Raw genomic sequence first — 12,076 nt, 5'->3', positions numbered from 1 at the left:
GAACTACACTGGCCACTGTTGCTGCTGGTACTGTGTTTGATCATGGTGCTGGCCACATGGACATCACAGGATTCATCTGCCACTTCAGTCTTCAGCGAGGGATTTTTTTTATTTAGGGTGGGAGCGAGTTTGTATAATCTGAGGTTTGGGGTTTACTCTAAATGGGCAACCACTGTTCTCAAGACCACTTAAAAACAGCAGCAATACCTACAGTCTACAAAGTGGATACAATGATCTACAGTTTAAGAATTGAATACACAGGAGTTGTTTTGCTGTTGTTACTGTTTTAAGATAGGTACATTTCCTCAAAATAACGTATCAGGCTGGCCTTGAACTTACAAAGAGCCATCTGCCTCTGCCTCCCAAGTGCTGGCACTAAAGGCGTACGCCACCACCACCCGGCAATAGTTCTCAACTCAACATAAAAGTAAATGTCTAGGAGCTGATGATAAAAACATGAGATCTCTTGATATTGGTCAGTTATGTTCAGTACAATAGTGCCCTGCATGCAAAGGTATAGAAAGAAAGAACAAAAAAGATGAGGACAGTTCCAGGGGGCTTTGTGTCCCAGGGCAAATCTGAACTTGACCTTGTGGTATGTGTCCCAGTTTGCTTTCTGTTGCTGATCAAAAGCAACCTGGGGACAAAAGGAGTCATTCCATCTTACACTGACGCCCATCACTGAGAGAAGTCAGGACAGGAACTTAAACAGAGATCATGTAGGCAAGCTACTTACTGCCTTGCTCAGCCTGCTTTCTTATACAACCCAGGACCACCTTCACAGGTCTGGCACTGCCCACAGTGGACTGGACCCTCCCACATCAATTAACAATCAAGAGAGTGCCCCACAGACATGCCCACAGAACACTCTGGCACAAGTACTTTCTCAGTTGACAATCCCAGATGTCCCTAGCTTGAGTCAAGGCAACAAAAAATAACCCAGCACAGTAGGGCTCTCCAGATACTGTTGCCCTCTCAGCCTGCTCTCAAGCCCTGGAGGTCTGTCTGCAGGTAAAGTCAGAAGCAGGATTGCTGAAAAGCAAAGGCTACATCACCTGCAGGAGGACAGATGGTCTCAGGATAGTCCGAAAATTTAAGGAAAAAGAGACCAAAGCTAATAAGCTATTAGAGCCTGAATCACACAAGATAACTGGAAAGGCACAAAAGGTCTCCACACTACAGTTAACAGGAAACAAGAGACGGTGGAAATAATCTAGAGTGCGGAAAGAAGGCGACTGACAGGGAGGCTGTGGAGACATTTAAAAACAGAGCAGTCGGGAACAGAGATGGACTGAAGTGGAAAGTGTTGAGCTCCACACTGGCATCTGATGCTCGGAAGAGGGCAGACATTCCCAAAGAAAGATACACCAGTCAGAGGAAACTGGTCTCCTTGCAGACTGGCATGGAAGTCAGAGATGGAGATGCAGAGATTTTTAGTCTCACTGGGGTGCCTTGAGAGAGAGGACTGCCAAGAGAGAAAATGTTCCGTAGGGAGAAGACACGGATTTGACTCTGTGGGAAGCACGGAACTGAGTGTGGAACAGTCGCCTCTTGTGCTATGTCCGGGGTGTGTGTGTGTGTGTGTGTGTGTGTGTGTGTGTAGGGGTGGTGAGGTGGGGGGTCAAAAAACCTAAGGAAAAAATCTCTCAACAACAGTCACATTATCTCTCAAGACACACTGCACTGAATATCTAAGAAAAATGTTGGTTTTTCAAAAACAATAAACTGCTTTCATCTTTTAAAGTGTTCTTTTTTTTTTTTTTTTGGTTTTTCGAGACAGGGTTTCTCTGTAGTTTTGGACCTTGGTCTGGAACTAGCTCATGTAGACCAGGCTGGCCTCGAACTCACAGAGATCCTCCTGCCTCTGCTTCCTGAGTGCTGGGATTAAAGGCATGTGCCACCACGGCCCGGGTTTTAAAGTGTTCTTAAATCACAGTGTGTAAGTGTGTAAGTGTGTGTGTGTGTGTGTGTGTGTGTGTGTGTGTGTGTGTGTGTGTGTGAAGGCACCACAGGTCAGGCCAAAGGACAACCCTGGGTTTCTTCTTTCTATTACTAGGTCCTGGAGCCTTAACATGCTGAGCCATCTTACTGGCCCTGCTTGCATATTCTTTACCTATTCAGCTCAAAATACCCCAGTGGGGAAAAAAAAAAGTATCATCTGTCCCTACTTTGCAAACATTAAGAAGATAAAAGAAAGCCGGATGGTGGTGGTGCACACCTTTAATCCCAGTACTTGGGAAGCAGAAGCAGGCGGATCTCTATGAGTTGGAGGCCAATCTGGCCTGTTAAGAGCTAGCTAGCTCCAGGACAGGCTCCAAAACTACGGAGAAAACAGGGCTATATGCAGACAATATCCCCATATCTTCTAACATGGGAACAGGGCTTCACAAGCAAGCATCTAAATTTAGCCCCAAGAGCCTTCCTTTTCAAAACCTCTACTTGCAAGCTAAGACTTGTTGAATTATGGCAAAGTCTTTAAGCCTCAGAGAACCAATTTAAATGTCATTTTTATGGTCTCCAAAATATGCTTAATATACATTGTCTGAATAAGGCCTTAGAAAACATACAGAATTCATGCTCAAGTACATACAGGTTTGGGAAACCTCACAATTCTTTTCCAATTTTGAAAGTATCATTTAAATTAATTTCCCATGAGACAGTCTTAGAAAACCTATATGCAAGTACATATAAAATATGTAGGTTTTACCAATTTCCAGATGAGCTACCCACAATAATTAAGCTAATGTTTCCATTTAACTTTACATATTTCGGACACACTGTACCAAGAAGTAATTCAGCTCTTTTAAAGCAAAGCCTAATATGATTTATTGCAAGGATTACAAAATATTCTTTTCACCAAAATAGTTGGAAAATATAGATTCAATAAAACTTTTTTATTGCACATTCCAAGGGGCTAGAAATGAGAACATAGTATAGGTATGACATGAACCAAGATTTGAAGAATAACTACTACTTACATAGTATAATTAAGGGAAAAAATAAGCATTTATCATTGTAGTAACCAGGTGGACTATATACAATGACTCTAACTCATTCTTGAAGGAGGTGAAGAAGACTATTTCTTAAAGACCCTTTAAGAAAAAATACTTAAATGATACATGCATTCACTGCATTGGAATTTTTCGGATATTTCTGTAATTCAGAAAAACCATTCATTACCAAATACGGCTCCAAAGGCAGGGTTTTTTTCATATATTTTATTTAATGGTGCATTCTGACTAAATATCATTTCACAACCAAAAATAAATAAATAAAAAAGAACCACAAGCAATACAATTTTTACTTAGAATGATTAAGAATAAAGATTTGGAGACATATTTTCTCCCCCAGTAGAAAGTGCATTAATGACACAGTCCCATGAAGATCATTACCTATTATTAAAATGTAAGGCACTGAAGTCAGGTAAGCATTCCAAAAGAGAGCTTTCCTTCCTTAGGACAAGCTTCTGTACATAACCCCACACTGGTTGGGTTTTTTGTTTGTTTGTTTTTAAGGAGAGGGGAAAAAAGGAGATTTTAGAAAAAGCACAATTTGGCTTTCATTATCAGTCTTCAAGGAGTTGCTTCAAGTCTCATTTTCTAGAAGAAAAAAGTTATTTCTGTGCTATTCAGCATAATAGACCAAATGCTTAAATTATTCACCATCCATCAACTCTATGCAAATTTATTTAAATTTCATAATAATTTAATCTGCATACTGGGACTGCCAATCCCATGTCATGAAAACTTCATAATCTCCAGGCTATCTCACACTACCATATCTCTTGCCACGAAATGATGCCAATGTTCAAATGCAGAGAGTGAGTTACTCTATAATCACAAAAGCCAACGCTGAAAGGAATTTGGATAGGAAGCCCATTTCCTCCTTCAAGGTATAAACCATGGCATCTATTCTTAAAGCTCTTTGAGAAGCCATAACTGCTGCTATGATTCAACCACCCAGCAAAGGAACTTTCAGTCAATGAGGTAGTTGAGAATCGTGCAATTTTTGTCTCCCCAATGGACACCTGGCAATGTCTGGTGACTTACTTCATGGCTTGTCACAAATGAGTGAGGGACCACTGGCACTTTATTGGGTGGGTTTGCTGCTAAGCATTCCATCATGGACAACAAAGACACAGTCCAAATGTCAACAGTACAATAGCTGAAAAATAAAGTTTTATTGAAACTAAATATGCTATCCCTACTAACAGACTCAGTAGCTTTCCCCGGCCTGCTCTATGAAAACCATTTTTTATAGTTCTAACTAAAAATTTCTAACTTCAAAAGGCAAGCATGTGGCCACGACACCAGACACTGTAATTGCTGATGGCCAGCACACAAATTATGAAGGCACTAAATACACGTCAGCAGGAGCAGAAGCCATGCTCAGCACCTACTTTCCCCTTCACACCCAGAAGTCCCTGTAGATGGTCTCTGCATGCAAGTTTGACAGATCCTCTCAATGTCCACATACTCTGTCGTTTCCCACTATGGAGCTTTCTAGAGAATGCTGCAGATTTGCTGCTGGGCTTTTTCCCCCAGTACATGTATTAAAACTAACATGGAGCTAGTCAGAAGACAGTAAATAATCCAAGGCGCTTTCCACCCCGGCAACTGTGATCTAACAGACCCTGAAAGGTGTCTGAGTCATATCTAAATGTGAAAAGATAGCAGTATTCTGAATAGTCCCATGAATAAATAAGTAACCAATGTAAAATAATCATCAAAAGAAACTATGTGCACATGCATGTGAGCTACACAGATGCTGCAGAGAAAACAGGGAGCTAAAAAGGACTATCACTTCTTAGAAAGGTAGTTGAAACAAAAAAACGTGTAGATAGATGCTAAAAAGCAGATTTTTCAGTTTTCACATCTTAGATAATTACAGAATTTTAAAGTTCATCATAGAGAAAAAACATACAAATTTTAATAAAAAGAAAATGTCAGGCTTTAGAAGCCTTACAGATCAATGTGGAATTGGTTGATAAATGACAGCCCATCCACATATCAGACAGCCATTAAACATCAAACTGAAGAACAGTTAAAGAAGACACACACTTACAACAGCATCATGGAAGACAAGCTATATCAATACATACAACATAGCAATTCTGTATAAAATGAAATACAGACGTGAATGCTTCTATAAATGCATTTCTACAAAGAAATGCAAGCAGACACACCATGAGGGGCTGGTGACAATCTGCTACAATGTTAACAATGGCTATCTGTGGAGACGGAAGGTTATGCCTGGTTTCTATTCCTTCTTTGTGCTTTTCTATGTTTTCCAACTGTCTTACAATGAGACTACTTTGCTGTTTTGTGCTTACAGATCCAATACATTATTACAAAGTTGCCCCTTAGTATATTGAGCACTGTGTAAAAACACAAAACAAACCCAAATGAAGCCAGCTCTTCCATCAACAAACAGCAAACATTTGTTGAGCATTGCCATTCTATCCCTGGGTCTAGGAACTTTCCTAAATGCATCAACGGCCTAAAACAAATTTTAGATCCCTAAAATAACACCAAATGTAACCGGGTGTTGCTTCCAACAATGGGTTTGCAGCTCTATTCCCAGGGCTTGAAAGAAGGGGGACTTATAAAATGATCTATAAAGGTCTTCAAAGCTAAGCTGAAATTTCACATGGGAAAGATTTTTTTTTTTTAATCGAGTAAGGTGTTTGTAAGAAAGCCTGGAAGGTAGCAGCTACATTCGGTCTCAAAAACAGAACTCTACAGAGAAGAAAACAACATAATGACTCTTAGTTCCTCCTTAATAGCTGGATGCAAACTTCCTATCCCTTTTTTAATACCACCGTGGGCAGAACGGATGAAACCGTAGTCTCTGCTATTGTAGATAAAAAGAACCATTGGTAAATTCCCTTTGCTGTAAAATGTTACCTTAAACAATAATCCCAAAGTAAACAAAAACTTTGAGATACATCTTAAGTCATGCTCTGGAGACATTTTGTTCCAGACAGAAACATTCCAGGGTCTTACTAAAGGGTTCTAAGGGCAAGGCATTGGGATTCAGCAAAAAGCAAGTGCACAGGTCAAATACACCCAAACCCTCAAAATATGAAACATGGGGGGTGGGAGGAACCCTATTTCTCCAGGTGCAAATTCTAACTGGTAGTAAAGGACAACTGGGCTTCCCGATTCTCTGTGGGATTGTTCCCAATGCTAAAGAGGTCCGACCCAATGGTACCAGGCCGTGGGCTGGTGCTTTACGCGTGGATCGTGGAAGAACACTGACCTGTTAGGTGAATTTCGTGTCTCACTTGTCATCCTCAGTCAGAGACATGATAGACCGATCTTTTGACTAACCGAAATCAGTCAAACGTATGTCAGTGCACACCTGTGACACACGCACATACGCACCAGTGGGTCCACGGGAAACACTCGGGGGTACCACGGCCAGGTTCACGCCAGACAGAAACTATACGGGAAAACACAAAGGCTCGAGGCACAGAACCAAGTCGGGGATGCAGATGCGCCCAGACACTCGGGCGGGACACAAAAGAGCAGAGCCGAGCGCACTGCCCCACCGATGGGGATCGCCCGGGGCCCACGTGCGGACCCCCGCCAACCCCGCAAGCCACGCACCCCGATTCCGCCGCGCTGCCACAAAGCGGACCCCAAACTTGGCCGGGGGGGGGGGGGGACTCGAGAGCCGCAGAGAGGGAACCGCGCGCCGCCGCCCGCAGGCGTCGGTCAGCTTTCGCCACCGGTTCCCAGCGGTTCCGTGGAAGCTCGGAGGGGGCGCGTCAGCCCGCCTCGCAGTCCCCTTAGCGCCCGGCCCGGTCGCCCCCGCCGCGGTGGCCCAAGCTCCTCACAGACCACCGAGCGGCATCCCCCGAGGCCCGCCCGCCCAGGCTCCGCCGCCCCTCACCAGAAAGCGACGTGCCAGCGCCTCAGCGAGCCCAGAGACGCCGCCGCCGCCGCCGTCGCTCCGGCGTCCGCGGCTCCGCCGCTGCCATCTTAGATCCGGCCGGAAGTGACGTCGGCGGGGCGCCCGCCGCCCCGACACCGACCTGAAGTGGAGCTCGTGGCTCGCGACCCCTCGGGGCCCCGACGCGGCGTGACCCTGACAGGCTGTGTTGGCCTCACTGTCAGTCACTGGTTCACCTCGGACCCCAGAGCGTCACCCTCGGAGAGAAGCCCGCGTCGCCATTGCTGGGCCAGGCTGACCACGGAAGAGTTATGGCTGAGGGATTCATAGCTCCTCAGAGAATCCACCACCCTTCACATGGTCAGGGCTGCTGGGCATGGTGGCGCACACTTTAATGCCAAAATTCATTGAGGCAGAAGCAGGCAGACTTCTGTGAGTTCAAGGCCAGGCTGGTCTGCCTAGCAACATCCAGGACCACACCATGAGAAAGGGTCCACTGTGAAGGCCATTCATTATACCTGTCAGATAAATAGACCACTTAGGTTGTGTGCAATGGATCAGGGCAGCCACATGCACTAAAATGAAGCTCCAGCAAGGCAGGTGCAACTGGGTGGCTGTGTTCATCCTTACCAGGGGGCATTTGTCAGCCATGGGCCTAGGTCGATGCCAGGGAGCTGTGACAGCTCACATGGCCTTCGCCTTCCCCTTGGGAACTAAGTTGATGTTTACAGACAAGTTAGCAAATGGATGTCTGGACTGTGGTGATGTTTGATGGAAATAAACTGGGCTGAACTAGAGATCACTTCTGCCCATTCCCCAGAAAAGACGTCTGACAGGAACCCAGCTGCCTAGCGATCTGAAGTTGTGGAAGGATGCAGCCAGAGATGAAATATACAGGTGTCACATCTAACCTCTTCCTAACCTCTTTCTGCCTAGCTGTTTGGCCATTCAGCTTTTTGTTACACCAGCCACAGCAAATACATCTTCACACAGTGTACAAATATCTCACCACACAGACAAGTTCATGGAATGTACACTTGGAATTTAGAAAACATGTCAATCAACATGGGTCTTGGGATACGCTTACTGTAGAGATGGGTGATGTAGCTGACCATCACTATTATTGACAAGTGAAGATAATGTCCCATGTCAAGGTCTTGAAAATGACTGGATCACCATAGAGACCATGGAAAAGGGCACTAAAACATCAAGGGTTTGCTTATTTCACTACTCAAGGAAGAGTTTGTAAACCTAAAAATTATGTGCATGCACATCACTAGAGTATATAGGATTATGATATGGGCCACCTCTGGACTTCTGCACTCTTTACTTGATCAATGCCTTACAACTTAACCCGTGCACCAAAATCATCTGAGATACCTGTGGGAGTAAAAGGGAGACCACCATCTTATCTACCACCAAACTGCCTCAGAAGTCATCATTTTAAAAGAAAACGTATTTGCCACTGCCAAAAGGAAGCTAGGGACTATCAAGCCAAAAGTGACATGGTGAAACCAGGGAGCGTCATTCCAGGAGAAGGCTGACAAAGAAGTCAGTGGCTATCCTTTCTGTCTTTAATCTAAAATTACATTATTTTTTCCTGGAGCTACTGTTTCAGATTTGATGTCTTAAAAAATAGAAATTTAATCTTTTACAAATGGAGAGGCTGGTGTTCAAAATCAGTATCAGTAGGCCAAAGCTAACGTGTCAGCAGAACCATACTTCCTTTGAGGCCACTAGAGGAGACTGTTTCCTTCTTTCAGCTTCTGGTGACTGTCAACATTCCTTGGCTTGTGACCATGGCACCCAACACTTCAAGGCCAGCAACTTCATACTCTCTGTTCTGTGTTCGCATCACTTTCTCTTTTGTAGGTAGTCAGATTTCCCTCTGCTCTTTCTTTAAAAGAAGATGTACAGTTGCCCTGAGGATCCCCAGATAAGCCACAGTTAATCTCTTCATTGTTTAGTCATAGGCACCGAAGTTCCGTACAAGGCAATGCTTGAAAATTCCCGGGATTTCGATGTAGTATGATGTTACAGGATGATTATTTAGTCTACCACACTGAGTATATCTTAGGTATTTCTAAATCAGCCATCATGCACTTTTGATTTGCATATTCTGTTTGGACATGTTTCAATTCTTTAACCTATGATACTTTTCAGACTGAATAATACTATTGAATCAAAAAAAATGCTATCGAAAATGTAGCTTAATTTCAATAATGATGATTTCCTGTGTGGTATGTTAAGTCCTGTTGTCTTCCTCTTTGAAATGGTGAAATGTGTTGCCTATGAATAAGGGAAGGAATTGAGACACTTCCATCACAACTTGTAAAAACCCAAAGCAGTCCTGTAGCACCCATGCCACTGCAAGATGGTAAGCGAGCCAGGAACTGGGCTGGAGACCTAAAAACACATAGGCAGAGATACACAGAGAGAGAGACACGGACATGGGTCATCCTTGACACAAGAATGCCAATAATACCCACTTTATTGTGCTCAGAGGAAGCTTATATAAGGATTCTTAGCCATGTCCAGCTCTGGGGATCTTTCAGCTGCAGGCCTACCATCCTGCCATCAAGGTCTTGTGCTCAGAGCAGCTGCAGGCATAGGTGTTTTGCTCAGTTCACTTCAGCAGGCAAAGGGTCTAAGGTAGGCAAAGAAAGTCGGCGGGCCAGGGATCTACAGCTCCCAACAGCAACTCAGGTCTGTGTATTAGGAGATGGACGTGTGAGATGCACTCATGATCAAAATCTGCAACATGAATGAAACATCATGCCACGCAAGTCACCTGGCCCAGCTCTGGTCAGTTTTTTACCTTGTGCATTAACACTGCAATGCTGCTCAGGGCTCATTCTTCAGGGCAACATCTCAAAGACCAGAACAAGACCTAAACACAAAATAGATCGTTTTTATAAGGGGTTAAATGGCGTCTCCCTGACTCTCAACATGAATGGACTAAAGCAGCTATGTATTAGCCCAGACACTGTATATTTCTTTAAAGAGCATGTGGTTGTAATTAGAACCACGGCAATATTTACAGAGTTCCCCCTCCCAAAAGATTAAAACTTTTATAGCTAAGGTCAGAGAATTTAAACAACTCTTCAGTGACAGTGCAAGTGAACGTCAGACTCCCTGAATGCTGACAGCCCTTGTTCTCTGCTAGGTTCTGCTACTCTGCATGACTTATCTCATGCTCATCATAGCCAGGTGTGATGAGCTCATGGACAGTTGTGGGAACTAAGACACACAGCGATGAAGAAATTGCCCAGCTACTAAAAGAGACCAAGGGGGCTGGAGAGATGGCTCAGTGGTTAAGAGCACTCACTGTTCTTCCAAAGGTCCTGAGTTCAATTCCCAGCACCCACATAGCAGCTCACAACTTTCTGATAGATGCTGTCATCTCATGTGCAGATATAATAAGTGTACATAAAGTATTCATCTACATAAATAAATAAATCTAAGAAACGAGACCTGTTACACCCGATTCTGTGTTACCCTCTCGGTACAGTTTGCGCGCCACTGTACCATATGCGAGTCGGGCAAGGACCTGGAGATTGAAGGAATGACACAAATGACACAAGAAACCTGGGTCATTTGAAAGGAGATCAGCCGAAGGCCATTTATTTAACCTTGGGAAAATCCTTATATACCTCACTGCTGCACAAGGATTTTCGCCCAGGCAGGTGGGAAATTACCACACCAAAGATGGAGTAAACAATGCCCTACAGCTAATCACCAGGTGAGGCAGAGGGAGCACAGGAACAAACAGAATGTTTTAGCTGACTGACCAGAAACTGTCCTCAAGATGCACCCCAGGAGCAGGGGCAGACCCAGGTCCTACAGAGACCAAGTTTTTAACTTGGATGGTTTGACTCCGTAGGAACATCTCATCCATGGTGCCTGTACATGTGCATAGACACACACACTTGAGAGTTAGACCAACGGTCATTGTGTGATAACTTGTCATGGTGGCCAATCCAGCCACAGTTATCAGCTGTCATCATATTCAGAGAACCATGACTTGCAGTAAGTGGTAAAGGGAAGAGCATGTAATGTGTGCAGAAAGAGAGCTAGGCCTGACGACATAAGCCTGCCATCCTATCTGTTTGGGAGGCTGAAGCATGAGGATCCTGAGTTCAAGTGCATATTAGACTCCTGAGAAAGTACAAGGACAGACTGGACAATCTAGTGAGCCCCTACCTAGCAAGTCCAAGGTCCTAGGTTCAATCCCCAGTGTGGGAAAGAATGAAACAGAAGTCGCATAGAAAGATGGCGCATATCCTAAATATCCCCCCGAACTGTCAGGCAAGAAGAGCTCTGAAAAGATCAAAGGTGAAGTCACAGTAAGTAGCCCCAATAGTGAGGAACCTGCCTCATAACCTTGTTTGTTCAGATAATGCACTGTTCACCTTAAAAACAACAAAATGGAAACAAAACAAAGTCTCTTTTCTTATGATGACAAATTATTTTTCAACGGGAAGCAGTTTCTCCTTGGTTTGGTCCCTTTGCCCTTATCCTCCATCCCTCTGCACATCATTCACCCAAGCAAGGAATGACATCTTAATCACATGAGCAACCAAAAGATGTAAATCTTACTTTCTAGATTATCCTGAGATAAACATGAATAAAGTTAGCCAGGTGGTCATGGCGCACACCTTTAATCCCAGCACTCAGGAGGCAGACACAGGCAGATCTCTTGAGTTCAAGACCAGCCTGGTCTACAGAACAAGTTCCAGGACAACCAGGGCTACACTGAGACACCCTGTCTCAGAAAAAAAAAAAAAAATGAAGTTTAAAACTAGACATTAGACATCCTGGGGACAAAAGCTGTATCTTCTCGTCTAACAAACACTTGGAGCAACACTGTCACATAAGAAACCTGCTGCGGCCCCACAATGCAGCTGCTGCTCACAGTGGTGAGGCTGAGCTGTAAGCAGGGATGGAAGTCACCTGTACTGAGCACCTTCCCCTGTGTCTTCAACCTTAACACAGTATTAACTCCTGCAGTTTACGGAAGATGCTGAAGCTGAGCTCCATCATAGCCAAACAGCTGGTATCAAGTCGGAGACGGAGTCAAGGGACTGTGTGGTGGCCACTGCTCATGCTGCTTCCCGTCCTCAAGGTGCTCCAGGGCTCTGGGGACAAGACACCACCCCAGCTCTGCAAGAATGTGGAA

At 44.4% G+C, this 12,076-nt stretch overlaps 1 protein-coding gene across 4 annotated transcripts in view; it reads right to left on the bottom strand.

Annotated features, from left to right (window-relative positions):
* Prdm2 (PR/SET domain 2) overlaps positions 1 to 6,976 on the bottom strand; it is a 106,117-nt gene extending 99,141 nt beyond the window's left edge. The window contains exon 1 of one of the 4 annotated variants that reach the window (XM_087906919.1): positions 6,898 to 6,976. The gene's annotated coding sequence lies outside the window, so the exon portion shown is untranslated. Of the gene's footprint in view, positions 1 to 6,261; positions 6,426 to 6,897 lie in introns of those variants that run through there. The other 3 variants (XM_087906917.1, XM_087906918.1, XM_087906916.1) reach the window with 3 other exon arrangements.
* Between the last annotated feature and the right edge of the window lie 5,100 nt (positions 6,977 to 12,076).

The sequence above is a fragment of the Myodes glareolus genome, chromosome 6, assembly GCF_982192425.1.
Source record: "Myodes glareolus chromosome 6, mMyoGla1.1, whole genome shotgun sequence".
Lineage (NCBI taxonomy): Eukaryota > Metazoa > Chordata > Mammalia > Rodentia > Cricetidae > Myodes > Myodes glareolus.
Note: the sequence above shows the minus strand (reverse complement) of the source record. Positions and strands in the feature narration are given on the sequence as shown.